This window comes from Ceratotherium simum, chromosome 13 (assembly GCF_057802395.1).
Source record: "Ceratotherium simum simum isolate JZ-2026a chromosome 13, ASM5780239v1, whole genome shotgun sequence".
Taxonomy (NCBI): domain Eukaryota; kingdom Metazoa; phylum Chordata; class Mammalia; order Perissodactyla; family Rhinocerotidae; genus Ceratotherium; species Ceratotherium simum.
In genome coordinates this window covers 20426254-20453416 of record NC_141912.1, presented here as the reverse complement: position 1 = coordinate 20453416, position 27163 = coordinate 20426254, and the positions used below count along the sequence as shown (strand labels likewise).

The 27163-nt window shown below is 38.2% G+C and overlaps 1 long non-coding RNA gene across 10 annotated transcripts in view; it reads right to left on the bottom strand.

Moving 5' to 3' along the window:
* Window positions 1-27163, bottom strand: part of LOC147915384 (uncharacterized) — a 388885-nt gene that overhangs the window by 111353 nt on the left and 250369 nt on the right. For 9 of the 10 annotated variants that reach the window (XR_015553987.1, XR_015553980.1, XR_015553983.1 and 6 more), the window contains one exon: window positions 1289-1426. This is a non-coding gene — a long non-coding RNA (uncharacterized LOC147915384). Of the gene's footprint in view, window positions 1-1288; window positions 1482-27163 lie in introns of all 10 variants that reach the window. The other variant, XR_015553981.1, reaches the window with a different exon arrangement.

The following is a 27163-nucleotide window of genomic DNA, read 5'->3' as shown; positions in this document are numbered from 1 at the left end:
CCTCTGGTGGGAGTGTGGTCGTGCGAACACTTAAATATCTGTTGTTTTAAGCCACCAAGTTTGTGGTAATTTGTTACAGTAGTCATAGGAAAATAACACACAGTGAGCAAAGAGTCATCTCCCAGGTGCTCTTGGGTGTCACAATCACCAGGCTTGAGGAGAATAATTCAGATGGAAGGCACCTCAACTATCAAGAAAAAGTTGAAGTCGAAGCTGAAGCCTTAGAGGAAGGCTAGATTACTAAACTGAATAACTGGTCAAAATGTAGGTAATGGGACCCTGGTAAAAGTGAAGACTACGTGAATACAAGATGGGTGGCAGAAATGCAAATCATGGCCAACAAATGATGACATATGGGGGAAGGGAGCTGGCTCTGAACAGTAGTGGGGGCAGTAGGGGAGATACAGGAACTCAGAGGTCATCAGCAAGCCACTAAATTTCTGGTCAAGGATAGTTGCTTAATTTCAAGTGCCCACTGGATATGGAAGAGGCAAGAGAGGGATGGAAAACATTTACATGTACCCTGGATCAATCGGTACTAACTCAGGAACTAGATCACGATTAGACCATCAAATCAAAGACATCAGTGGATCTAGGTGGGAAGATTATCGAAATGAGACAGCTGGGGCATGAAATGCTAAAAAGCTTGAAATGTGCTCTTCAGTCAATAAGAGAAATAACTCAATGAGATCTATTTCAGAAGGGTGGGAACACGTTGGGTACCCACAGTAGAGTATATGGTCCAATAAGAAGCTGACTGAACCAGCCAAGGCTGGAGATGATAGAGGCCAAATACAAGAATGGGAAAATCGTGATGGATTAGAAAAATATTTGGAGGACATGGCAAGTTACTACAATAGGGAATGAGTGATTGGTAGGGCAAGGGGGAAGCAGGTAAATGACAACACCAACCTTTGAAGTACAAAACTCAAAGGAAAAGTTTACAGTAGAACAGACAAAATGAGTTTGTCTCTGGCTATTCTGAGTTTAAGGCATGAGTGGGTCGTGCCAGGGGTGACAGCCAGAAGCCAAAAGAATGCTGTGATCTGAAACTTAGAATGTCAAAAATGTTCAAATGTTTGAAAAAGTTATCTGTAATGTGCTCTTTCATCTTCTTCCTCCTGATCCATCACTACAAAAGGGATCCAAAAAAGATTCCTAAAATTTTAATATCCTAAAAACACTTTTGAACTATACTCATCCCACCCACTCATAAGAAAAACCTTGCATTGGCAGCACTTAAAAGTAAATTAGAAATTTTCTAAGAAGAAGGAACAAAAATTCTTACCATTTGCCATTTCGTTTTCTTTCTGTTAGTTTTAAGGACATCTGGTGAAATGGACAACAGAGAACAGCTATCCATGGATCAGGGGCAGTTGACAAGGATGTTCAAGGATGACCCGATGATGGAAAAAGCAGCATACTTCTGAAATTTGCAGAGGACATCAAGTTAGACACTGCTGGAACAATAAATGCAGATCCTACAAGAGAACAAAACCAGAATGTTCACTAATATGGACCACCTAGAGCAAACAGCACCTCCCTCTAGCCTGTGATTTATGATGACTGGTACCAGCTAAAATGTGGAAATGGCTTAGAGGGAGCAGTATCTGAAATTCCAGATTAGGTAAGTCTGGTGGAGGTGACAATGTGGGAAGGCAGCAAGGTATCATGCAAAGGACTATATGATATAATTCCCATCCTCAAGCAATTGTGTGTTAAGATAAATAAGGTTCTTAGCCCTATAATGGAGACCACAGCAGTGCAGAGGTGACAATAAAAAGCTTGCACCTCTATCTTAGCACGCTTTTAAACAAGAAAGACCAACGAATATCCCTAGTGAATAAAAGACCTAGTAAAATATATGTAAATAAACAAACATGAGCAAATAGAGTCTTATTTGTAAGACCTATTGTGGAAACACCTCATCGTCTCCAATTAAACTTTGAAAGTCATGAGAAGTCCAGGCACAGTGTTGCTATTCCAGAATAGAGGTCATCATCACCAAAAGCCCAAAATAGGCTCAACAATTAATCATATCACCTTATACTGCATAGTACTTATATGAATGCAGCCTCATATAACATCTCATCTGATCCCTAGCAGAGCCATGCATATGTTGACCCCCCCAAAGTTTCAACCATGGACTCATTCCACATTTTTTTAATTTAGTGCCTAGTATATAAATCATACTGAGGGGAAATATAAATGTAAGTAATAATACCTGCCCAGGAAGTTAAAAACAGATTAAATAGAAAATATAAAATATGGAAAACATAAAATGGAAACATAAAAAATGGACATGCAAGGGGCCAGCCCCGTGGACGAGTGGTTCAAGTTCCGTGTGCTCCACTTTGGCAGCCTGGGTTCACAGGTTCAGATCCTGGGCGCAGACCTACACCACTCACGCTGGGTAAAGACATGCTGTGGTGGTGACCCACATACAAAGTGGAGGAGGACTGGCACAGATGTTAGCTCAGGGCTAATGTTCCTCAAGCAAAAAAGAAAAAAAGAGGAAGATTGGCAACAACTGATGTTAGCTCAGGGCAAATCTTCCTCAGCAAAAAAAAAAAAAAAAAAAAGACAGGTAACAGTTAAGTACTCAAACAAGGCAAGAAATGAGAGAGAGAGAAAATAAAGGTTATGAGTCTGTAAGTGAGGGGCATATATGAAGGAGAATGGGAAGACATGAGCTGAAGCTCATGAGGAATGGAGGAAAGATACATGAGTGAAAATACAGGTGAAGGACATTCAAAAGGACTGGATCCAAAAAAGTTAAGAATGAGCCTGATGTGATAGAAGTTATGACACTAAGCATAAAAAATAAATTCTTACTGCAGAATAGAAGATGTTAAGAGCAAGTGATGGTTGGCCCAAATGAAGACGAGCTGATTGAGGAGTCGAGGCTTTACTCAGAACCACCATAAGTTTTAGATCAGGACTGAAACACACAATATGGGCTTCAATCAGAAGGCTACACAGGGAAGACAGCACAGAATACCTGTGTCTTAAAGACTAGTTAGGAGTCTGTTATAGTAATCTGAGCATGAAGCCATGAGTTCCTGACCAGAAAAGGAGGAAAAAGTTGAAAGAGAGATGCTTGGGAAAAAGGAGAACTAATAAAGAATTAAAAGGTTTCAGTGACTGTGTGAATAAAGAAGATAAGGAATAGGGAAAAGTTAAAAATTACCTGGGATTACACCTCAGTAACCAGAAGAATGAGGATATCACTAATAAGGCACTATGAAGGAAGCAAGTGGACATAGTTTGAGAAATGCTTCTGTTTTGAAGACACTGAATTTGAGGTACAGATGGTATAACTTGGATGAAACATCTTCTGTAGGGATGAGAGCAAATGTGAGCACTGAAGATATAGGGTTAGAAGTCAACACTCTGGAAGGAAGTTGAAATAATAAATATAGGCTTAGAGAAACCATTTAGAGAAAGAATTCAGGGGCTATAGGATGGAAAGTTTTGGAATTTCTCAAACACACATCACAGCTTCTGATTTTAGTGGCAAACTATCACGAAAAATTCTAAAGCAAAGAACTTCGAAATATTTCAGAGATGAGGTTTAACTTATACAGGGAACACAATTCTCTAAATATATCAAAGACAAACATCTAACAAGCAAAAGCCATCCTAAAATATCAAACTGTCAATTTTATGGTCACTAATGACATTAAATAGAGTTCTACAGAATTCAACAACGTAAATAAGTTATGGTTAACTAATAACTTAATTTTAATCATTTAAAACCATAGACAAAAAAAAAACAAACAACCAATATCACCAACAGGTATATAGGGTCTGGTATTTTTAGCACCTGCCCCCTTGTGTCATTGACAACTACAATAACAACCACCGACATACATGTTTATGGTTTCTCAGGACCCTGAACATTGAGAGCTTCAGTGTCAAAGAGCCACAGAAGGTTTCTGAAACTAGGAAGGTAAACCAAATATTCCCTTGGGTTGTTGTCAAGCTTCTGGTAGAGAACACAAAGCTAGAAGTCATTGCCACAGCTGCATAGACAGACAGAGGTTTCTGGAGCTTGTCATCAATTCGGGGGAAATGAAATAGCTTCTGCATACATATAAACACATTTAACAATCAAGTCCTATCTTCCGGTTAAAGATGTCTCAGTGATTATATTACAAATAAAAAAATAACTCTGCCCTCCTGTCTCATTTCCTCCCCCCTCCTGCAATAACTCACCAAAAATAAGAGGGAAGGCACTTTTTCAAACAAGAAAATCTAAAAATAATGTCTAACATTTATTTGTTACTAATGTATTTAGCAATAACAGTCAACATTTATTTAATACTGGTTATACACCTGGGACTGTTCTAAGCTCTTAAATATCCACAAAAACCATATGCAGTTGGTACTATTATCATGAACCCCATTTTATATAAGGAGAAACCAAGGCACAGAGAGGCTGTCACCCAGAAATTATATCCTTAGCATGAGGTGGACCCAAGACTTGAATCTAAGCAGTAGGATTCCAGTATCTCATACTCGAGCTCCCTGTTTGTCAAATACACGCTCCAACGCCACATCTCCTATTTTTTTAAAAAAAGTAAACGATTGTTTAAAGACAGTAAACACTGTCTATGACATAAGTGTTTTTTGATTATTTCAAAAATCTCCAAGAGTACCAGATACAAACCAACCAAAAGAAAATAGCAACATATACACACTTTCTGAGAATAGTTTAAATAAAAAAGATTTCACTTGGATGTAGAGGAACTTTTGACCATTTAGGGTGATTTAAAAAAAAAAAAAAAAGGAATGAGCTATACTAAAAGACAATTTGGAAGCATTAACTCTTGAAGAAAGTGATTCTCCTGAGAGACTCACATTTATCTACTTTTTAAAGTAGAGTTTGGATGAAATGCAGCACTGCTTTTAAGATAACTTAAGGATTCATTTTACACTTACTCTCTTAGTTTTTCTCCCATTTTCTCTGATTGCAGTCGAAATCTGAGTTTAAAAGAATTATACAAGCATCTGGTACATGATCCTTGGTAAGCATGACAACTTTCATTAAAAACTGATGTTTCAGTTCACAATCTCTATTTGTGAAGAATAGATTTTAATTGAAGGCGTTCATAACCAACAATCAAAATAATTGTATTTTTTGATTCTCCTAACATTTCTCTGGATCAAGTGTTCTCATTTGGCTGATTTTATCTAAGACATACTTATTTGCTACCTTATTTCAAAACTTAGAAAAGGAAATGCTCCTAAACATAACTATTAAAAGGCAGAGAAGAAAGCAACCAAGGATTTATCGATGAAATGCAATTTTCCAAGTGATTCTATTTCAAATATGGGTAGAAGAGGAAATAACTTTGGATCCAATCTTCCATGATCCTGTGATAATCCAGAGTTGACAAGATGTAACACATATGTCACATGGTTCTACCAGGCCAAATCATCAGAATGGACTTACAGAAGCAGAGTGCTAGAAATAGCATTAAAAGCTTTATCAACAGCTGCGAGAGACTGGAAACAGTCTCAGCCCCACTATTATCCATTACATGAGGATACACAGTCCTTATCCATTACATGAGGTCCTAGTGAATCCTTCCTTCAGCACCATGGTGGTGTGGCGGATGTTACAGGAAACGTGGGTGGCCATGTTCCTCTCTCCCTAACCACACACCCCTAACAGCACCTAATGCCCAATGCCCAATGTAATGCTAATGTAGTTGGATAAATAAGATCAACAAGGAAAAACTCTTTAAAACTCAGTGTCAATAGTGAGAACAACAGAAGCCAGAAGCTCGGCATTTAAATAAAAAAATAAATAAATTTTAAAAATACCTTGAAATTAGTTCTGTAAGTGACTTGGGGATTTTATGAAATTTTAGGATTTCTCTGTACTTCTAAAATCTTAGCTACTTAGATCTATGCCTACGAGAATAAAAAAACTACAGGCAGACTTAAGCAGTATAAAACTTTAAATCATACTTGCTTATTATTGCCCTCTTCAGAAATGTTTCTTAATGCCTCATCCTACACAGAACAGGCTGAGCCAGTTTTTTCCAAACACCGTAAAACAGAAAACTAGCATCCAGGGTAGCTGTTCATGGGTATCCTGAGAAACAAAAATTCTGTGCTCAAAGTGTAAGACACATGGCATGCTATCATTCCTCCTTCTTGGAAGTGCATGGTATGCATTAGTAAATTCAAGACTAAGAAGTTCATAGAAACTTGGTGAAGTGTTGCCTACACTTATTTGATCATAGAATGCATTTTCACAAAATACTTCATGGGACACCAGGGCTGCACAAAACACAGTTTGGAAAATGTCGCTCTAAACTCCTGAGCTTAGCATTCAAGACCTAACAATCTGACCCCAAATTACTCTTAATCATACATTCACAACTCTGATGAGCAATGCAGATCTCACAGACCAGTTTCCCCCATAACAAGTGTCTCCTCCAGTCAAGTTCATCTCCCCTGCCACGTCCTCAACAGGCGTTTTCTCCACTGCTCCGTTCAGACCATTCCTCATGCTGGAATTTCTACCTTCACTCCTTTTATCCAATTTAATTCCTTGACACTTGAGATAAAAATCCCACTCCTATGTCTCCTACACATAATGTCATCTTTCCTTTCCCATAAATAGGCCACCCCAAATAAAATGGCATTTGTTTGAGACTCCCCTACTACCTGTATTACAAATCCATATTTGCTGTATGTATGTCTGGTCCCCCAACTACCCAAGGACTGGCTGACAATATACTCTAAGCTCTTAGTTTTTACTACAATATCTAATATACAGTATTTTGTTCCAAGAGAGCAGATAATCTGGACATAAATGTTGATGGCTTAGAAAACCCATGCCACTAGCCACTCAAATGGCATTGCAATTATGCATATATGGTTTTCAGAACTAAATAACAGACCGACAGTAAAATGACTCAAGACACTTAATAATTGGGCATATTTTTATTCTCTAGAAAATCTTTTGACTTAGTTTAGAAATTATCAAAAAGACACAATCAACTGAGGTCTACAAATCAACATCTCAAAGGATTCCTTTGTCGATTCCTTAAGAATGACTTAATATACATGGAATTAATGCATGATCTTTAAAAAAGTGAGTAGCATTGGGATTTCCAAACCTTCTGTAATCATGAAATCCATTTCTTACTCTCTATTCTGCACGTCAAAATTTGTAACTTTAGATATATTTATGTAGTACAAGCATACCTCAGAGATATTTCAGATTCAGTTCCAGGCCACCACAATAGAGCAAATGTTGCATTAAATCGAGAAACATGAATTTTTTGGTCTCCCAGTGCATATAAAAGCTATGTTTACACTATACTGTAGTTTGTTACGTGTGCAATAGCAATATGTCTAAAAAAACAGTGTACATACTTTAATTAAAAAATACTTTACTGCTAAAAAATACTGACCATCATTTGAGCCTTCAGTGAGTGATAATCTTTTTGCTGGTGGAGGGTCTTGCTGCCATGTTGATGGCTGCTGACTGATCAGGGTGGTAGTTGCTGAAGGATGGGGTGGCTGCAACCATTTCTTAAATAAGAAAACAACAAAGTCTGCCACGTCAATTGACTCTTCCTTTAAGGAACAATTTCCCTGCAGCATGCGATGCCGTTTGATAGCATTTTACCCACAGCGGAACTTCTTTCAAAATTGAAGTCACTCCTCTCAAACCCTGCTGCTGCTTTATCACCTAAGTTGATATAATATTCTAAATCCTTTCAACCATCTTCACAACATCTTCACCAGATTCCATCTCAAGAAACCACTCTCTTTGTTCATCCATAAGAAGCAACTCCTCATCCATTGAAGTTTTATCACGAGACTAGCAATTCAGTCACATCTTCAGGCTCCACTTCTAATTCTAGTTCTCTCACTATTTCCACCACATCTGCAGTTACTTCGCCGACTGAAGCCTTGAACCTCTCAAAGCCATCCATGAGAGTTGGAATCAACTTCTTCCAAACCCCTGTTAATGTTGATATTTTTACCCTTCCCATGAATCATGAATGTTCTTAATGGCATCTAGAATGGTGAGTCCTTTCCAGAAGGTTTTCAATTTACTTTGCCCAGATCCATCAGAGGAATCACTGTCTATGGCAGCTTTCACCTTACGAACTGTATTTCTCAAATAATAAGACTTGAAAATCCAAATTACTCCTTGATCCATGGGCTGCAGAATGAATGCTCCGTTAGCAGGCATGAAAACAACATTAATCTCGTTGTACATCTCCATCAGAGCTCTTGGGTGAGCAGGTGCCTTGTGAAGGAGCAGTAATATTTTGAAAGGAATCTTTTTCTGAGCAGAAGGTCTCAACAGCAGGCTTAAACTATTCAGTAAACCATGTTGTAAACAGATGTGCTGTCATCTAGGCTTTGTTGTTCCATTTATAGAGCACAGGCAGAATTAACATAATTAACATAATTCTTAAGGGCCCTAGGATTTTCAGAACAGTAAATGAGCATTGGCTTCAACTTAAAGTTACCAGCTGCACTAGCCTTTAACAAAAGAGTCAGCCTGTCCTTTGAAGCTTAGAAGCCAGGCATTAACTTCTCCTCTCTAGCTATGAAAGTCCTAGATGGCATCTTCTTCCAACAGAAGGCTATTTTGCCTACACTGAAAATCTGTTGTTTAGTGTAGCCACCTTCACTAACTATCTTAGCTAGATCTTCTGGAGAACTTGCTGCAGCTTCTCCATCAGCACTTGCTGCTTCATCTTGCACTTTTATGTTATGGAGGCGGCTTCTTTCCTTAAACCTCATATGCCAACCTCTGCTAGTTTCACACTTTTCTTCTGCAGCTTCCTCACTTCTCTCAACCTTCACAGAGTTGAAGAGAGTTAGGGCCTTGCTCTGGATTAGGCTTTGGCTTAAGGGGATGTTGTGGCTGGTTTGATCTTTTATCCAGACCACTAAAACTTTCTCCATATCAGCAATAAGGCTGTTTCACTTTCTCATCATTTGCATGTTCTCTGGAGTAGCACTTTTTTTTTTGAGGAAGATTGGCCCTATGCTAACATCTGTTGCCAATCTTCCTCTTTTTCTTTTTTCTCCCAAAGCCCCGGTACATAGTTGTAGAGTTGTAGCTCTTCTATGTGGAACACTGCCTCAGCACGGCTTGATAAGCAGTGAGAAGGTCCGCACCCAGGATCCAAACCAGCGAACCCGGGGCCACTGAGGCGGAACTCGCGAACTTAACCGCTGCACCACCAGGCCCACGCCCGCCCCAGAGTAGCACTTTTAATTTCCTTCAAGAACTTCTCCTTTGCATTCACACCTTGGTTAACTGTTTGGCACAGGAGGCCTACCTTTTGTCCTATCTCCACTTTGAACATGACTTCCTCACTAAGCTTAATCATTTCTAGTTTTGATTTAAAGTGAGAGACATGCGACTCTTCCTTTCACTTGAAAACTTAGAGGTCATTGTAGGGTTATTAATCGGCGTAATGTCAATACTGTTGTGTCTCAGGGAATAAGAAGGCCCGAGGAGAGGGGAAGAGAGAGGGAAATGGCTGGTTGGTGGAGCAGTCAGAACACGCACAACATTTATCAATTAAATTCGAACTCTTATATGGGCACGGTTCGTGGCGCCCCCAAACAATTACAATGGTAACATCAAAGATCACTGATCACAGATCATCACAACAAATATAATAATAATGAAAAAGTTTGAAATATTGCAAAATTACCAAAATGTGACACAGAGACACGAAGTGAGCAAATGCTGTTGGAAAAATGGCACCGATAGACTTGCTCTACAGATGGTTGCCACAAACCTTCAATTTGTAAAAAACGAAGTACTTATCTGTGAAGTGCGATAAAATGAGGTATGCCTGTATATACCCAAGTCTTATTTCATTTCCTCTCCAGGATATCCATGTGGCTCTCCCCTTTTCAGGGAACCTTAGACGACACTAGCCTATCTAAACACCATAGCAACTATACAGCATAACATCGCTATGGAGGAAACAAGTTCATACCTAGGAGGATCCAATTTTGGCAAATTAAACCAAGAAAGCTCACAGAAGTCTGAAGGTGCAGAGTATTCCCAAAGAATTCCAGACTTCAAAGTAACTGGATAATATACCTGGGGAGAATACAATACATATTTACCAGTATGACATCTGAAAAGCCAGCCTAAAAGGAAATACTACGTTTTCTTAACCAGGCGAAAAGAACAATATATCATTGAATACAGGGTGGCTGAAACACTATAAAAGCAGTTCATTATGTAATTCCAGAATTAGAATTACTGTTCTGTGGCTTAGATTAGGGAGCATCCACACTTGTCCTTGGGAAGGAGCAAAGTAGATTGATTAAAAGCCCTGGAGCAAGCTGTCTAGGCTCAAATCCCAGCTCCATTTCTTCCTAGGTAACCGACGGGGGGCAAATGTCTTCTCTGAGCTTCACTCACTTTCCTCCTCTGACAAATGAGGATGAAATAACATCTACTCCACTGGGTTGTGAAGTTTCAATGAGATAACATCCATGACACTCTTACAACATTGCTTAGTTGTAAGAAAGCACACAACTCATATTAACACTGTCACATCCCTGTGATCTAAGTAAACGACTTATCCTGAAGGCTGGTAGTGCAGTTACTAAATTAGCACACACATAAACCTGCATCCTGCTCCCTTTAAGGCTAGTCTGTGCTGTAGTGTGGATTACTTATTGCAAGAGGGACAGCAAAGGCTTGCTGTGGGAACTCATTAGTAATAAATATCTGCAGTCCCTAAGTCCTACCCACCTCTTTTGGGGAGCGAGAATTACAACTTTAGGCAAACAACAACCATCACTGGGAAATCCGTTAAGCAATCTAAATTATAGTTCTGATATTGGCATATCTGTTGCCATTTGTGTTACACTGTCACTCATTTACACATATTTACCACGTTTTTACCTGCACGTGGTTTTAGCACCATATACAACATGAACAGGTCATTCTCTGTAGAATCACTTTCAACATGAAAGGTAAACATTGTTCTCTCTTTCCTTGATGGAAGGAAAAAGTCACAAAGGAAAAATCTAGGCCTTAATGGTTCTTTCATTTCATTTAACACATTAATAAATGCTTTATGGAAAAAAGAGGGAGCATACATTTTCATCTTATTATAGCTGAGACACTCAACAATACATTCAGAAGTTCTTTCATTATCAAATAAATGTAAATTAGTTTAACAAAGTCTTAAGAGGTGTCATTTGAGGTAAGATCTGAAACTCAAATCTCCTTGGTAATATTTCCAGTTATTCTTTATTTGTTCTTTCTTTCCCATCTCTATTTCTTAATCTTTTCCTATATCTCACACTCAACATCCTTTTAATTTTTATCTTTGGATCTCATCCTTCTTTCAGGTCTTCTAAGATATCTTTTTACCTTTTCATTAAGTGACTTAATTTTGTTGCAGTCAATTTCACATACAAATTTTCAGTATTGTTACTCACTTTCTAAAAGTCAAGTCTCATTTCTCCCTTTCCTTCCCACCCTGCTAATTTCCTTTGAGAAAGACTGCTTTTTGGTGTTTGATGCTGATATAAAGTAGAAGTGACAGAGCGTAAGCTGCGAACTAAATCCAGCTTCAAATCAGCTTGAAGTCAACACTCTCCATGAGAACGTGGTTTCTTTCTTCTCTGAAGATGGAAAGACTTGACTTCCACTCACTGTACTTCCCCCCTCCACAGGGTACAGGAACAAAACAGATTAAATGGTAAACACACAAAATGAAACAGTCTTGTGTTACAGCATATATTGGAAAGTTTCTCATTCTATACGTAATATATAAAACATATAAGCTTCTCATTATATACGCAATGTTATATGTAATGAAATATAGATAAACATTTATAAACATATAAAAACAAGGAATTTTACATCTTCTCCAATGAAATCTAGTGGTAATTCTATTATTTAATAAAAAGATTCGAAAATTTTACTTTGGTCTGATTAGCAAATTCTTAGTATTATAAAAATGCCTGAGTTTTGCTGGATATGTGCTTGGCTCGTTACACTAGCATGCCAAAAGGCCCAGAAATCATAAAATCCCATGTTTTGTTTCGTGCTGTCATTGTTACTTCTATGTAGTAATATTTCATAGAGATAATCAGCAATATGTTAGCTTTCCAACCTATGTTTATTTTAAAAAGACTTTGGTATTTTAATTTAGACTTAGTGTCATACTTCTATTAAATTAAAAGCAAGTATAAGGTCATTTAGCTCAAGTCCCTCTCCTGCAAATATGTGTTAATTACAGGAGAATCTGGGACACAACTCCCTTTCTAGGAATTTGATATCAGGCGGGTTCATCTTTGAATCCATCTAAAAATGGGATTAGTTAGTGAAGAACTACAAAGGACATAAAAATAAAGTAATCTTATCTCGACAGCAGTTTAAACACAGGAATTCAGCATTAGCATGAGGCTCCAGCAAATATATGGGAAACGGGAGGCAGTCCTCTCTGGTTATCTGCTTACCCTTCTGCCTTCTTAACTGTTGCTGACTCCATTTGCTCGCTGTGCAAGCCTAAGACCCCACATTTGGCCTGGGGACCCGCCAGTAGCTAAATGGAAAGGGTCTGACACACTTCACCTTTCTTTATAGAGGTCACTGACCTCAATTTTCATAATGAATCACTTTAGAAATGCATTTGTTTTTGAAATAATCCAGAAGAGAGATGTCAGATTTTGCTGGGATAGTTCTTCCGTTATTTAATAACTCACCCAGGGTGCCAGTTGTAAGTCAAAATACAAAGCTGATCAAGTTTTGGGGGGACTTTCTGAAATCCTTTTCTAGTTCCCCCGTATTCATCCAGAACACCTACAAAACCACCTATCAAATCCTTTTCATCCCCAAATACCTAGTTTCCCATCCTAACCGCCCCCTCCCCTTCCACACCTCCCCCCCCCCCCGCCCCGATCCCTCATTACAGCCTTCATCCCATCCTGACTTTCTCTGCTACACACCAGACGGTGTGTAGCATTTCTTTTTAAATTTAAGCATTTCTTAAATTTGAGTAATCTACAAAGGTTGACTCATACTCCCAGTATTGACCTAAATTATTTTATTAGATTTTCAAAATATGTACACAAACACAACTACGAATAAACTCCTTAAGCTTGCAACTCCTATACAACTATAAAACTGAAATTTATAAGAAAAATTCATGAAAAGCTATAAAACCAACATGATTTAACTTAACGGTATTAATTGAATGTGACAGATGAAGCTTGCTACAACTAATTTGTCACTTGCAGCCTGACTATGGCACGGATGCTACAGCCAAGATTCTTTTGAGCTAAGAGTGCTTATGTTACTCTGGACAGCAATATGGCTCAATTCTCCCACCACTTTTTCTATTAGACCTATATCAGCAAAGGATGTCATCCAGCCTAAACTTGGTAGAAGCTCATCACTTATAAATCAATCATTAGCCAGAAACAAAGACTATGACTTAGGGGCAGACACAAATGTAAACACAGGTGCTGAAGTTTCATGGGATAACCTTGTCATAACATTACCATTCAGATGATTCAGAATGTGTTTAGATCAGTTTATTATTATTATCAAAATGAAAACACAAAGTTAAGATGGTCTCATAGAGAAGTGAAGTCCCTGAGAGTATATGCTCTGGACAGAGGACTACAGAGCCCAACTGATGGACACCTCTCCAGATACACCCCTCCAGCCTTACTCTCAGTCCAGCTACCATATGGAAAAGCAATACAATGAGTCAATCCCTCACGTGGTGCAGTCTTACTTTCCAAGAATATTCATCATTTAAAAATAAACTCTTGGAAGGGGCCACAAAGTCTTTAATCTAAAGAGTAAGTTTTTAACCCTAGAATCCCAGGCATGATGGGAGAAGAGAGAGAGAATACAAGCCAGCCAGCAAGAAGAGGAAAGAGTGAGAGAAGGAGAGCAAGAGTGAGATTTATATAGGGGGAGGGTTTTTAGGGAGAAATTGTTTAATTCCCATTGCTCTCTAGTAACAGCACACTCCACCTGGACTTCTTTTCATTCTTCATTCAATAGTGTTTGACAATTTGACCACAGCAAATAACAATTTATATTTGCCTGATGTTAAGTATATACATATGTGCACATGCACACACATACCCTGTGTGCCACTGAGGTCCACAACTTAGGTCTAAGGGGCTCAAAAGCACCAGCTCCTCCCTTCTCTTCCTTTCCCTGACTTCCTCTGGAAAAAGTACAGATGTGGTACGGAAGGCAGAAGTAGCCCTGGAATGAGAAATTTCTCTCTCATTATCTGTTGCTGCTGCTACCCAAACCCTCAAGACAGAGAACAGTGTTGGAGCTGGAGGCAGAACAGTGACGTGTCTGTCCCCAAGAGGAAACTCACAATCTCGCTCCAAAATGTTTTAACCTCAGGCCAGCGGGAAACAGCTATATTCTCAACACGTTTAACTCACCACCCTTTTCCTAAGATCTATTACGTGAGATTTCTTTTGGAGCCTATACCATTCAAGAAAACTAAACTGCAATGAAATAATCAGAATAAATGATAGTACTAGTAATAATAACAGCTAACATGAATTGTGCCAGGCACGTGTTATGAGAGCTTTACCTAGATTTTCTCATTTAGTCTCACAAATTTGAGATATGTAAAATTACCACCAGTGATAGTGCTGTTCCATTTTAAATATTTACACAAAGTGACTCCCAAGTTTAAACATTAAAACTGGAGTCCTGAAAATGTTATTAGCATTCTCTGACACAGAAGGACAACATTTTGGCTTAATATGATATTACTACTTATTCATTTATAATTGACATAAAATATTGAATAGATATAAAAATATTTAAGAAATGTAAGAAAGAAGAAATATTTTTTAAATATGGACACTGTATTACTCAGTTAGGGCTGCCATTACAAAGTACCACAGACTGGGTGTCAAACAACAGAATTTATTTTCTCACAGCTCTGGAGGCTAGAAGTTCAAGATCAAGGTATTGGCAGGTTTGGTTTCTTTCAAAGTTTCTCTCCTTGACTTGCAGACAGCCACACTCTTGCTGCCTCTTTCCTATGGTGACTCCTCCATGATTTGTTTCCCTGTTATCTTTTTCGTGTGTCCAAATTCTTCTTCTCAGAAGGACATGAGTCAGATTGGATTAGGGCCCACTCAAACAGCCTCATTTGAACTTAATTACCTCTTTAAAGACCTTATCTCCAAATAAGGTTACATTTTGAGGTACTATGAGTTGAGATTTCAACATATGAATTTGGGGGGAACATAATGTGACCCCCAATAGACATCCATATTCCATGTCAGTTAAAAAAACTGAACATTTGCAGCCCCTCTGTGGGTCCCTTCCGGATCACAACCCTCTTCCCCCTCAGGGGGCAACCATTCTTTTCTTTTCTTTTCTTTTCTTTTCTTTTGGTGAGGAAGATTAGCCCTGACCTAACATCTGTTGCCAATCCTCCTTCTTTTTGCTGAGGAAGGTTGGCCCTGGGCTAACATCCATGCCCATCCTCCCCTACTTTATATGTGGGATACCTGCCGCAGCATGGCTTGATGAGCAGTGCATAGGTTCATGCCTGGGATCCAAACCTGCAAACCCTGGGCTGCCAAAGAGGAGCGCACTAACTTAACCACTATGCCACCAGGCCGGCCCCCACTCTTTTCACTTTTGTTTTGCATTTCTTAACAGTTTTACCAACTGTATTTGTACGTTCTTAAAACCTTACTTTTTTCTCGAACAGAACCATTTAAAGCAATAAATTTCCCTCAAAGTAGTGCTTTAGCTGCATCCCCCATAGACTCTGATATATTGGATATGCATTATTATCATTTCAAAATATGTTCTTTATTGACCTGTGGGTTATTTAGAAGTGTGTTGTTCAATTTCCAGATGTGGGGGGATTTTCTAGATGGCTTTCTGTTATTAACTAATTTAATTTTGCTGTTGTCAGAGAACATACTGTATATGAATCAATCCCTTTTAAATTAAAGAGACTTCTTTGATGGCTCAACATATCATCTCACATTTGGAATTAAAATAATAAAGTTAAGAATAGCATAATTTAACACGGCTTCATTCACTGTGGCTAAATTGACTCAAAATATCAGTCAAGTATAGGATTGTTTACGTAAGTAGAAGCTAAAAACATTTCTTTTAATTAGGTGAAAGTCTGATTACTACTTGTGGAAAATGGACAAAATATACTTATTTTTAGGGACACAAGTATTCTTTTTTACCCAAAGTGTTGACTAAAAGAGGCTGAAAATAGTAATCACATATTAGAGTTACACTATTTTTAAAACATCCCATACAATTTCTAAACCAAATACAAATCACTTAGTCTACCTCTAGGAGTCAAGTACTAGGAGATATCAAGAGATGAACAAATTATCTTAAAACTTATCCTATAGCAAATTGAACTAAATTGGCGTTTGGAATTTCCTTAAGAAATATCCAGAAAAAGAGACTGTCCAGCCTCAAGGTTTACACATAAAGGTTATACAGTAGTACCCCTTTATCTACAGTTTTGCTTTCTGCAGTTTTGGACTGCAGTTGACCACGATCCAAAAACAGTAAATGGAAAATTCCAGAAATAAACAATTCACAAGCTTTAAATTGTGTGCCATTCTGAGTAGTGTAATGAAATCTTACGCTGTCCTACTCCCATCCTGCCTAGGACATGAATCATCCCCTGGTCCAGCGTACCCACACTGTATACACTATCTGCCTATTAGTCACTTACTAACCATCTTGGTTATCAGACCGACCGACTGTTGCATTATCACAGGGCTTGTGTTCAAGTAACCCTTATTTTATGTAATAACAGTCAAAAAGTGCAAAAGTAGTGATGCTGGCAATTCGGATATGCTGAAGAGTAGTTATTGTTGTTAGTCTCTTACTGTGCCTAAGTTATAAATTAAACTTTATCATAGGCATGTACATATAAGAAGAAACAGTATATACACAATTCAGTACTGTCCACAGTTTCAGGCATCGACTGGGGGTCTTGGAATGTATCCCCCACAGATTGGGGTGGGACTACAGTATACAATAAAAACGTAAACCTCTTCTTCAAAGGTGTCCAAATATATTACAGGAGAAAAAAGCATACAAAACTACTTGTAAATTTCTAAAAATGATGGTAACTTAAAATAGCGAAAAGTTTTTAAAAATGCAAAAACAAACATTCTGTGCTTACTGTCTCACTTTAGGCAAAACCATTTAGTCATGTACAGTTCCCCCAAAGCTATTTAAACATCAGGATTCAGAAGTAAACCTTATTTAGATGGGTTTCTAGTCAAGAACTTGACCTACATAAGTTATATAAATCAAAAAGTTAGGTAATATCCTCGAAGGAAGGAGCTAAAATGGTTTAAAATTTTTCAGCCTGGGGATAAAAATGAACTAGAAGAAACATAAATGTTTCCTAAATACTTTATATCACACAGCTAAGCAGAGGATTTAACATCTAATTTTTAAACTTCTTTAAAAGTGAATTTCCATAAGTACTATGGAAATAGCATGCTCTAATTTTAACCATAATCATGGTAACTATGCACATTTTTGCAATCACCTTTTAAAATAAGACTCCACAGATGCAGCTTCTGGGGCTGTTGCATTTCAACATGCTATTAGTAACACTGTATGCATAGAGCTGTTGATGTGACTGCCTGCACTGGTTCAAACATTCCTCTGGTGAGCCTGTGTTAATGAAAATTCTCCTTTCCAAAGATTCTTTTGGACCACTCTTACAGAAACCTTTTATCAGAGCCAGCAAACAGCCCCATGCAGATCTGCAACCGTACATTTTTCAAGCATTACACTAGATTTTCTTATACAGTTCCCTATTAAAATGGTTTAAATTCCAAACCAACCCTTGGGAAACAGAGCCCACACTATCTTGAGCCTTTCTACAGCATCTGGCAATGGGAAAAAACAAAAGTAGTTTTCAACTCTTCTGTTGGGGAGGCAAATTAATCCTTACTATGGGAACAAGGGGCAAGCCTTTTGTTATCATCGACCCTGAAATGTTCTTATGACAATTTTGATTTTACAAAACTAGGTTTTGGCCTTAGCCTGTAGGTATTTCCCTATTGCATTCTGGATTAATCCACCTTTATAACTAATTCCTGTCAAAATGAGAAAGGAGAATTAATTTCTTTCGGTGAGGTATCCTTATCAATGGAAACTTCTACGCACTGATTGATGGGGTGTTAGAGGAAAGGACCATTAATTGATTTGTAATAAATAAAGCAAAATCTCCACTTATGACCAGCAATTGATAAATGCACTTTTTTCATTAGTAAATTTCTTTAATCTAAAATTTATAAAGCAGTCCAACTCAACAACCACTCCACTTATTAATCTAACACAGCTTTATTAAAGCAATTCCCACTGACATGGCCCAAGTTAAAGGTCACTCAGCATGGTCATCATAATATTAAATAAGTAAAAAAAATTTTAAAGTGAAATGGAAAATGTTATTTAAAGTTATATTGTGGTGTAATGGAAAACCTGTGGCTCTGCAATCAGATGATCTAAATTCAAATTCTAGCTTGGCACCTATGAAGCATTTTACTTAAGTTGTCTAAGTCTCAGTTTTCTCATTTCTAAAATGTGCAAACCCCTATCTTGCAGAGTAATTGTACTAAGTGAGGTAATAAATGTAAAATGTCTGATATATAGCAGAGAATATAATAGTTAATTGCTAAATAGCCAGTTTTATTAGTATTATTGTTTAGAATACAACTTTAAGAGCAAATCATTTTATCATTTCTCCATGTCCATGTTAAACTCACTGGGCAAAGTAAAAATTTCATTTAATGGGGTCCTCCCAGGCTGTTCTTTAAAAAAAAATCCGGGGGCTGGCCCGGTGGTGTAGTGGTTAAGTTTGTGCACTCCACTTTGGCGGCCCGGGGTTCGCAGGTTCAGCTTCCGGGCATGGACCTACGCACCGCTCATCAAACCATGCTGTGGCAGCATCCCACATACAAAACAGAGGAAGATGGGCACAGATGTTAGCCCAGGGCCAATCTTCCTCACCAAAAATAAGAGGATTGGCAATGGATGTTAGCTCATGGCCAATCTCCCTCACCAAAAAAAAAAAAAAAAAAAAAAAGCGAGAGCCAGCCCTCACAGTCTAGTGGTTAAGAGTTCAGTGCTCACCACTTCAGTGGCCTAGGTTCACTTCTGGTCACGGAACCACAGCACCCATCTGTCAGTTGCCATGCTGTGGCGGTGGCTCACATAGAAGAATTAGAAGGACTTACAACTAAGACATACAACCATGTCCTGGGGCTTTGAGGACGGGGGAAAAAAGAGGAAGATTAGCAACAGATGTTAGCTCAGGGCAAATCTTTCCCTGCAAAAAAAAAAAAAAAGATCCAGCTTTTTTCCAACAATAAAATTGCGTTATTACAACGTCCTTAATGATATATTCGCTTTTTATGTTGTTGGTTTCACTTTCATAAGGGAACTGAAAGCAACAACTAGATTTTAAAATGCATTTATAATATATAGGCATACATTTCTAAGATCTTGCAATTACATGGATGTTAACGACTATGAATTTACAATAGCAAACACCTCACTGTTGCTAAGGATTGACCACAACCTCAGCAAAAATGAGACAAGCTATCAGAAAGGCAATGTGAACACAACCCGGACACAAACAAATGTTAATTGCTCTTGAATTTCCCTTCCTGTAAATAGTGATGGAGAAACAGAATTGGTGCCAGAAGACTGGAGATGAGGAGGGTAAAGTTCCAACTTTCAAAAAGACAGGAAAGAAAAAGAGAGAATCCCAATCCTACACACCACCAGTGCACTTACTGTTGAGCCTGGACAAGACTCTTGGCAAATTATTAAAAGATCGGTTTTTGACTACTCAGAAAAGAAAGCAACAATCCTGGCACTCAGTGTGGGTTCAATAGGGACAAGACAAAACAAATCTCATTTCCTTCTCTGACGAAGCTGGTAGCCTGGCAGATCAGAGAAATACACTGGACAAAATATACTTGGACTTGAGTAAGGAATCTGACAAACACGCTCATGACAACTTAAAGGAAAAGATATAAAAATATGGGCTGAAAGTTAGGGCACTTTGTTAGACTAACAAACAGTTGACCCAAATGGCATCAACATCCAATCAATGCCATTCTAGGGAAGGTCCCTAGAGATAGGGTCTTGTCCTCTATTACTTTGCCTAACTTTTTGTTTTAAAACCAATGACCTGGATGAAGGCAAAGAAAGAATACTTATCATATTTTGAGATTGCTAAATAAAAACTAAGATTTGTGTGGTGCACTATTTTTCCCCCAACACCTCTACACACACTACTACTCTGTGCCTTCACAACTATTCAGTAGAGGAGTTAAAATATTTCATTTTCTATTTTACAAAGAGGAAACTGAGACAATGTGGTTCAATTACTCATTTCAAGTTACAAAGCTAGAAAACAGCAGAGCCAAGATTTCATCTCAAGTCTTTTGACTTCACATTTTGATCAAAACCTGGGACAGGCAACAACTATAAATGCAGGATCCAAAAACATCTTGACAAGCAGAAGTGAAAGGAACTATCTGAGAAATGATATCAAATACAGTCCCAGTGGGTCCCTACAGCTACCATTTTGTCACGTGGATGTTCTAAAACATTCAGCTCAAGGAGATTTGTGAGATGGCAAAATTGCTAATCCAACCAACCTGCATTATATATTTCGAGTAAAAAGGATCAGTCATTCCTTCTCTCTGTTGGTCACAACCCACCTGGGCAATAGCATTCAACATTTTGGGCAGATTATAAGAGGAATAGAGGATAACTAGAAAACAGTTATCAGGATGATGAGGGAATAGGAAATCATATCATATGAAGAATACTTGAAGGAATTATAGGTGTTAAACTAGAGAAAAGGCAATTATGGAGAGGAATAAGAGGAGACCAATAGCATCTTCAAATATATGTCACACATTAGACTGTGTGTGCCACCAGAGGGAATAGAAAAATTCAATAGTTTATCATTCAGAGTTTGATCGGGAAGTGATATACATCACTATGGGTGATATAAAACAAGGGATTTATGAAAGGAATTAAATCTTATGCAATTGTATGACCTGTGTCTGTTGTTTGGTCTGGAATTGCTGTAGTTCAAGTAGGCAGGCAATTGAGAAGAGAGCTGGATATGAAGCGGGGGCGAGCAAGGAAAAATCGGGACCCATGTCTCTCACCAACTCCAACATGCATGATGAGTTGGACCTGCAGGAGAAGGTGGTGGCTTCACCACATAGCTGGACACTCTTGGCCTAGGACCTGAAGAAGCCAATGTAGGAGATGACACAGGGGATGGAAGAGGGGACACCCAAGTGCAGCACCACACCAGCACTAGGGCTAGAGATGAATGACAACACGTGTGAGCTGCACGGTGCCTGGCTCCCAACATTGATCTTCAGAGCATGAAAACTGGCTGCTCCTTCATTTGCATCTCCGAAACCTTGCACATATTCCTCTTGTGGACAAGGCTAACCCAGAACCGCACAAGGGAATTGTGTGAGAAGGGGCTTCTGGGAATTATTGTTTCAGTTTAGCTACATGGGTGCAGTACAAAGTCACTAAAGATAGAAACTTAACTAGATTTCTGACCAATTCCAAGCATGTGAGGTACCCAAAGACTGAATGGACTCCAAAGAGTAGTGGACTTTTTGTCATCAAATGTACTCAATCTTGGCTCAGATAATTTGAAAGTAATGTTATCAGTAGGAAAAGTGATTCATCCATCAGATGTAATATTTAAGATCCTTTCTGACCCTGCCTGTACCATTATTCTAGTACAAGGCATATGATGGTTAAATGAACCTATTTTGAGAGTAAATGCTCACAGTTTGGGCATGTAGCCACTATAGCATTGTATAAGGAAACAAACCACAGAACCTGAAATCCAGAATTCTAAGTTTTAGAGCTCATTCAGTAGTGATTTATAAACTTCAAAAATGTTCACGATAGCCATAAAGAAATATAATTTTATTTTCATTCTAGTATTGTGTAGTCTAGATTCCCTAACCCATGGGTAGCACCTGTGAAAGGTCTATTGTTGCTTAGAATATAATATGGAAAACCCAATGACATCTCTGACATAAGAACGTAGAAATGGTGACATCATCTTCCCAGGCTTTCAACTCACTCAGGCTAAAGCCCTCTCCTTCCTCTTTGACCTGTTCTAATGAAACTCTATCAGGCAGCACCTTTTCTCTTTCTCCTACCAGTCTCCTATGAATTAGACGTGAGAGTCTGGTACATCAACAGAAGGAAGAATCATGGAGGCAGCTTGCGTCTAGAACGTGTAAATCCTGCTAAGGGGCATGCTTCTTGTTCTCATCTTGATAAAATGCCACTCAAGCTTGGACTTCCAAGATCCAAGGCAGAAGATACTCAGTCCAAGTCAACCAAATGGAGGGTTATGGCAGCCTACCAAAACAACAACAAAAAACATGAAAAATTCTCCAAATAGCAAAGGAAAAATCCATATTTGAGCATATGCTCAATGGCCTATGCCAATAACTTCTAAACTTATATAACTGTGCATGCCCCTTGGCATCTAAATATCATGCTCTTGGTTCAACTTTTACATCGCAGTTTCTCCTATCCAACTAATTCACATCTACTGAAGTTTTCGCCTCACAATATCTTAACTTCAGAACTTTTACAAACCACTTTACATGTCAGACGTCATCTTTTGCTTTTTTCATTTAAAAAGTATCCCCATCTTCTATTTCTGACTCTTCCCAGCAGTTTTCTTTGTCCCAGCTTCCTGTGATCAACAACCAAAGGCAAAACTCATTAGGTATATAGGCTTGGTGGGAAGGATGAGGGGGTGAGGGAACTAACTTAAATCAACACTACCCAAGTCTGGTAGTCAAAGGTTTGTGGTATTTTTCCATGAGATGTAGTCTAACAGCTTACACTGGAGCAGTTCACATACCTCCTGCTAGTAGCACTGCACCAGCTCATGCCATATGTATGGGAGTCACCAGCCAATGCATTCAATGCCAAGGAGAATCTGCAGATTAATGAAATTCCCCACCAGTGCTGCAGATATGCCCACAGCTTTATTTCTTTTAACATGATATTAATGCATTTCAGGCTCTGAGTTTATGGCCTGTGCTGATTTTTCTGATGGCTGAGTTACGCCCACCAAGACAACATAACATCCACACAGCAACCCCAAGGCAATGTGAGGAGGATTTTCTGATTATGTCATCAAACAGGAAACCTCATGGAGACTCTGGGATTAATGTATTTTCCACTGGAGCCGAAAGCAGGCAGGATGTAGTCACTGGAAGGGAGAGAGGAAGGGGAAAATGCTGGTAGGGGTGGAGGCAGTGTCTTTAATACGACATTTAAAGAAATCATTCATATTTATTCACATCTTGAGCCTCCAAGCAAATAAAGATTTTAAAACTCCAGTTGAATGTGGTAATAAGCAAATTATATAAGCACTGGATATGAATGCACCCCACAAAGAGTTTCTCTAAACTGTGGCACCATTCTTTCTCCAGATGGCATGGAAAATAATTTATAAATGACAAAAGTTCAATGGGTGTACGGCAGATGTTCAGTTCCAGTTCTCTGGCCACCCACTTCAGTAGAACTGAGAGCTTTCAATCAACTCTTGTCTCTCAGAGGGCCTTCAAACAGCATCAGAACATGTGTACAATATGTTCTCAGAAAGTCGCTGGCCAAATATGAAAGATTAGAAAATTAAGTTATATAGAAATGGAAAATACTATTTTCTCCAAAATGAATAATACCAAGCAGGGCCTAAGAACAAAGGACTTGGAGTTTTCAAAACCAAACTTTCCACAATCTCCTTTTCTTCCCTTCATATACACTCACAGCTTCCTTTCACACAAAGTGAGAAGTATCTAGAATTTTGGCAGTGTTATTTTAATAATATGTAGTCCATATTGTGCTTGTGTCTCTCCTTTCATTCACTCCTATAACCCCGTACATGAAGAAAGCATTCCAGCTTCGCCACAGGCCAAGTGCTACTTTGAAACCTAGTGTTATCCATTTTATATTTCTGTTCTGAGCCTCCAAACAAAGCAAACCAACAAATTTTAAAGGAGCACCATATTGCAAAACAAACATTTCTGCCCTTTTATTAGAGAGGAGTTGCTCAGTTGCTATGCAAGTCTAGGTAAATCATTTACAAAAGGAGAAAGGTGAATAGAGACAAGTATATTAACTAAATTCTTTGAGTTACTTAAAAGCAAACTGGCCTATAAAACAAATGCATCCTGAACAATTTGCCACTTTCAGAAGAGCCAATTTCAAGCATGGCAACACAGCAGGTAAGGTTATAATTTAAGCAGAGAAAACTTTTAGGATAGTAAATGTTATGAAGCCATCTGCTGGATCAACTCTTTGGCAGGCACCCCTGATTGACTAGAGAAGCTTTCTAAGTTTTAACCTGACCAGGTTTGAATTGGATAGAATGTGGAAGGATGATAAACAGCTGACACCCTTTGTAAACTCCCAAACACACGAAGCTAAGATTCTACCACTGGAGGCATCAACCCCCCCACTCACTCCTGCTTTGGTCCTCTCCATAAATAGATCTCTTACAGAAGGGCACATGCTAAGGCCCAGGAGGTAAGTGACAATTCCTGCACCCTTATAATATGCATGGGGTCTAGTTAAAAAAAAAAAAAAAAAGGACAGAATCAGAACATCTCAGCAAAGCAAAAAGTTTCGTATTAAGCTAACTTATTGCAAACAATTTTAAGTGAAGATGTTTACAATCACAAAAGATTTTTAAGATCAGTGCTAGTTGAAAACAAAATTCTTCTCCAAGTTTATATTTAATTTCATCTAAGCCCTTGGAGGTATTCTTTGTCCAGTTATTTTTTTATGACCATCGAGCTAATTGTGCAGTTTGTGAATTATCTTTCATGCATTCCTCTATCATTAATCAATAAATGAGAAACATAAGAATTAGCAATACTGTGTGCTTGGAGGGAGCAAGATCAAGAAAAACAAAAACAATCATCTTCTGTATCCTTTTTTAGACGCATATTTTCTACACTTCCTAGCTGTTACTAGGGATAAAAAATCAGAAATGCAGAGTAGAGTTTTTCTTCTCAACTAGTGAAGGCACTTGGACACCTACTCATAGCGGCGCGGTAGATACAGAGATCTGGCAAGTGTTAAAATTATTCTGAAGATACTCTAAGAATTAAATTTCATACCAAAGAAATTTTATTCACTGTGCAAAATATCTTTAAACAAATTATTCAAAACTTGGGACTGAATACATTCAATAAAGCTGTCAAAGAACAAGGATCTGTTGTCTCCTTTCTTTGCCTCAAGGAACTTGGACAGACAACCACCAGACAGTCTGCTGAACTCCCTGCGGCCTTCCAGGGTGAAATTCTGTAGGACAATCGCTTGAGTACAAAATGAACTTAAACAAGTAGTTCTGTAACTTAAGACTCCTTGTGTTAGGATTTTATACCAAATTACTGAGCCTGTAGCTGTTCCTTACAAGGTCCACTCGCCAAAGATACAACCAATCAAAACTAGCAGCATGATGTATTTAATAAAATTATAGTTATTTAGAATACAGATTCCGACACAAGGTAAAATTACAGTGGCCAACGCTATTACGTGTACTAGAACAAACAACACAATACACAGCTACCTACGTGGAATTAGAAATATCTCCCCGAGTTTCCAGAGTACACCGCGCATACCAAAACCTCTTCTGGCTATAAGATCAGGGTACCTTTTATGGCAATAACCCAATTCATAATATGTTAATCCAAATAAATAGGTTATTAAAAGCATATCATCACTACCCAATTTCAAGACTTACTACAAAGCTACAGTCATCAAGGCAGTGTGGTATTGGCAAAAAGAATAGACAAACAGATCAATGGAATGGAATAGAGAGCCCAGAAACAGAACCACATAAATATAGCCAATTGATCTTTGACAAAGGAGCAAAGGCATACAATGCAGCAAGGATAGTTTTTTCAACAAATGGTGCTGGAACAACTGGCCATCCACACGCAAAACAATTAACCTAGACACAGACCTTACACCAGTCACAAAATTTAACTCGAAATGGATCACAGACATAAATGTAAAAAGCATAACTGTACAACTTCTAGAAGATAACATTGTAGAAAACCTAGATGACCTCTGGGATGGCGATGACTTTTTAGATACAACATCAAAGGCACAATCCATGAAAGAAAGACTTGATAAGCTAGACTTCATTAAAACTAAAAACTTTTGCTGTGTGAAAGACAATGTCAATGGAATGAGAAGACAAATCACAGACTGGGAGAAAATATTTGCAAAAGGCACATCTGATAAACAAGTATTTTCCAAAATATATAAAAGCCTTTAAAACTCAGCAATAAGAAAGTAGCCTGATGCAGCCACTATGGAAAACAGCATAGAGATTTCTCAAAAAATTAAAAATGGAAATATCACATGATTCAGCTGTTCCACTACTGGGTATTTATCCAAAGAACATGAAATCAATAACTCAAAAAAGTAAATGCACTCCTATGTTCACTGCAGCATTACTCACAATAGCCAAGATATGGAAGCAACCCAAGTGCCCATCAATGAATGAACAGATAAAGAAGATGTGGTATAAATAAAATACAAATACACATACACACACACACACACACACACACAATGGAATACTACTCAGCCATGAAAAAAAGACAAAAATCATGCCATTGCAACCACATAGATGGACCTTGATGGTACTATGCTAAACAAAATAAGCCATACAAAGACCAACACCATATGATTTCACTCATATGTGGAAGATAAACACATAGATACAGATAACAGATTAGTGGTTACCAAAGGAAACGTGGGCAGGGGGAGGGCAAAAGTTGTAAAGGGGCATATATGTATGGTGACAGATAAAAACTAGATTATTGGTGGTGACCACAATGCAGTCTATACTGAAACTGAAATACAATAATAATTTACACTTGAAATTTATGCAATGTAATAAGCCAACATGGCCTCAATTAAAAAAAAAGAAAGCAACCTGATTTAAAAATGGACCGAAGATCTTAATAGACACCTCACCAAAAAAGATACACGGATGGCAAATAAGCATATAAAAAG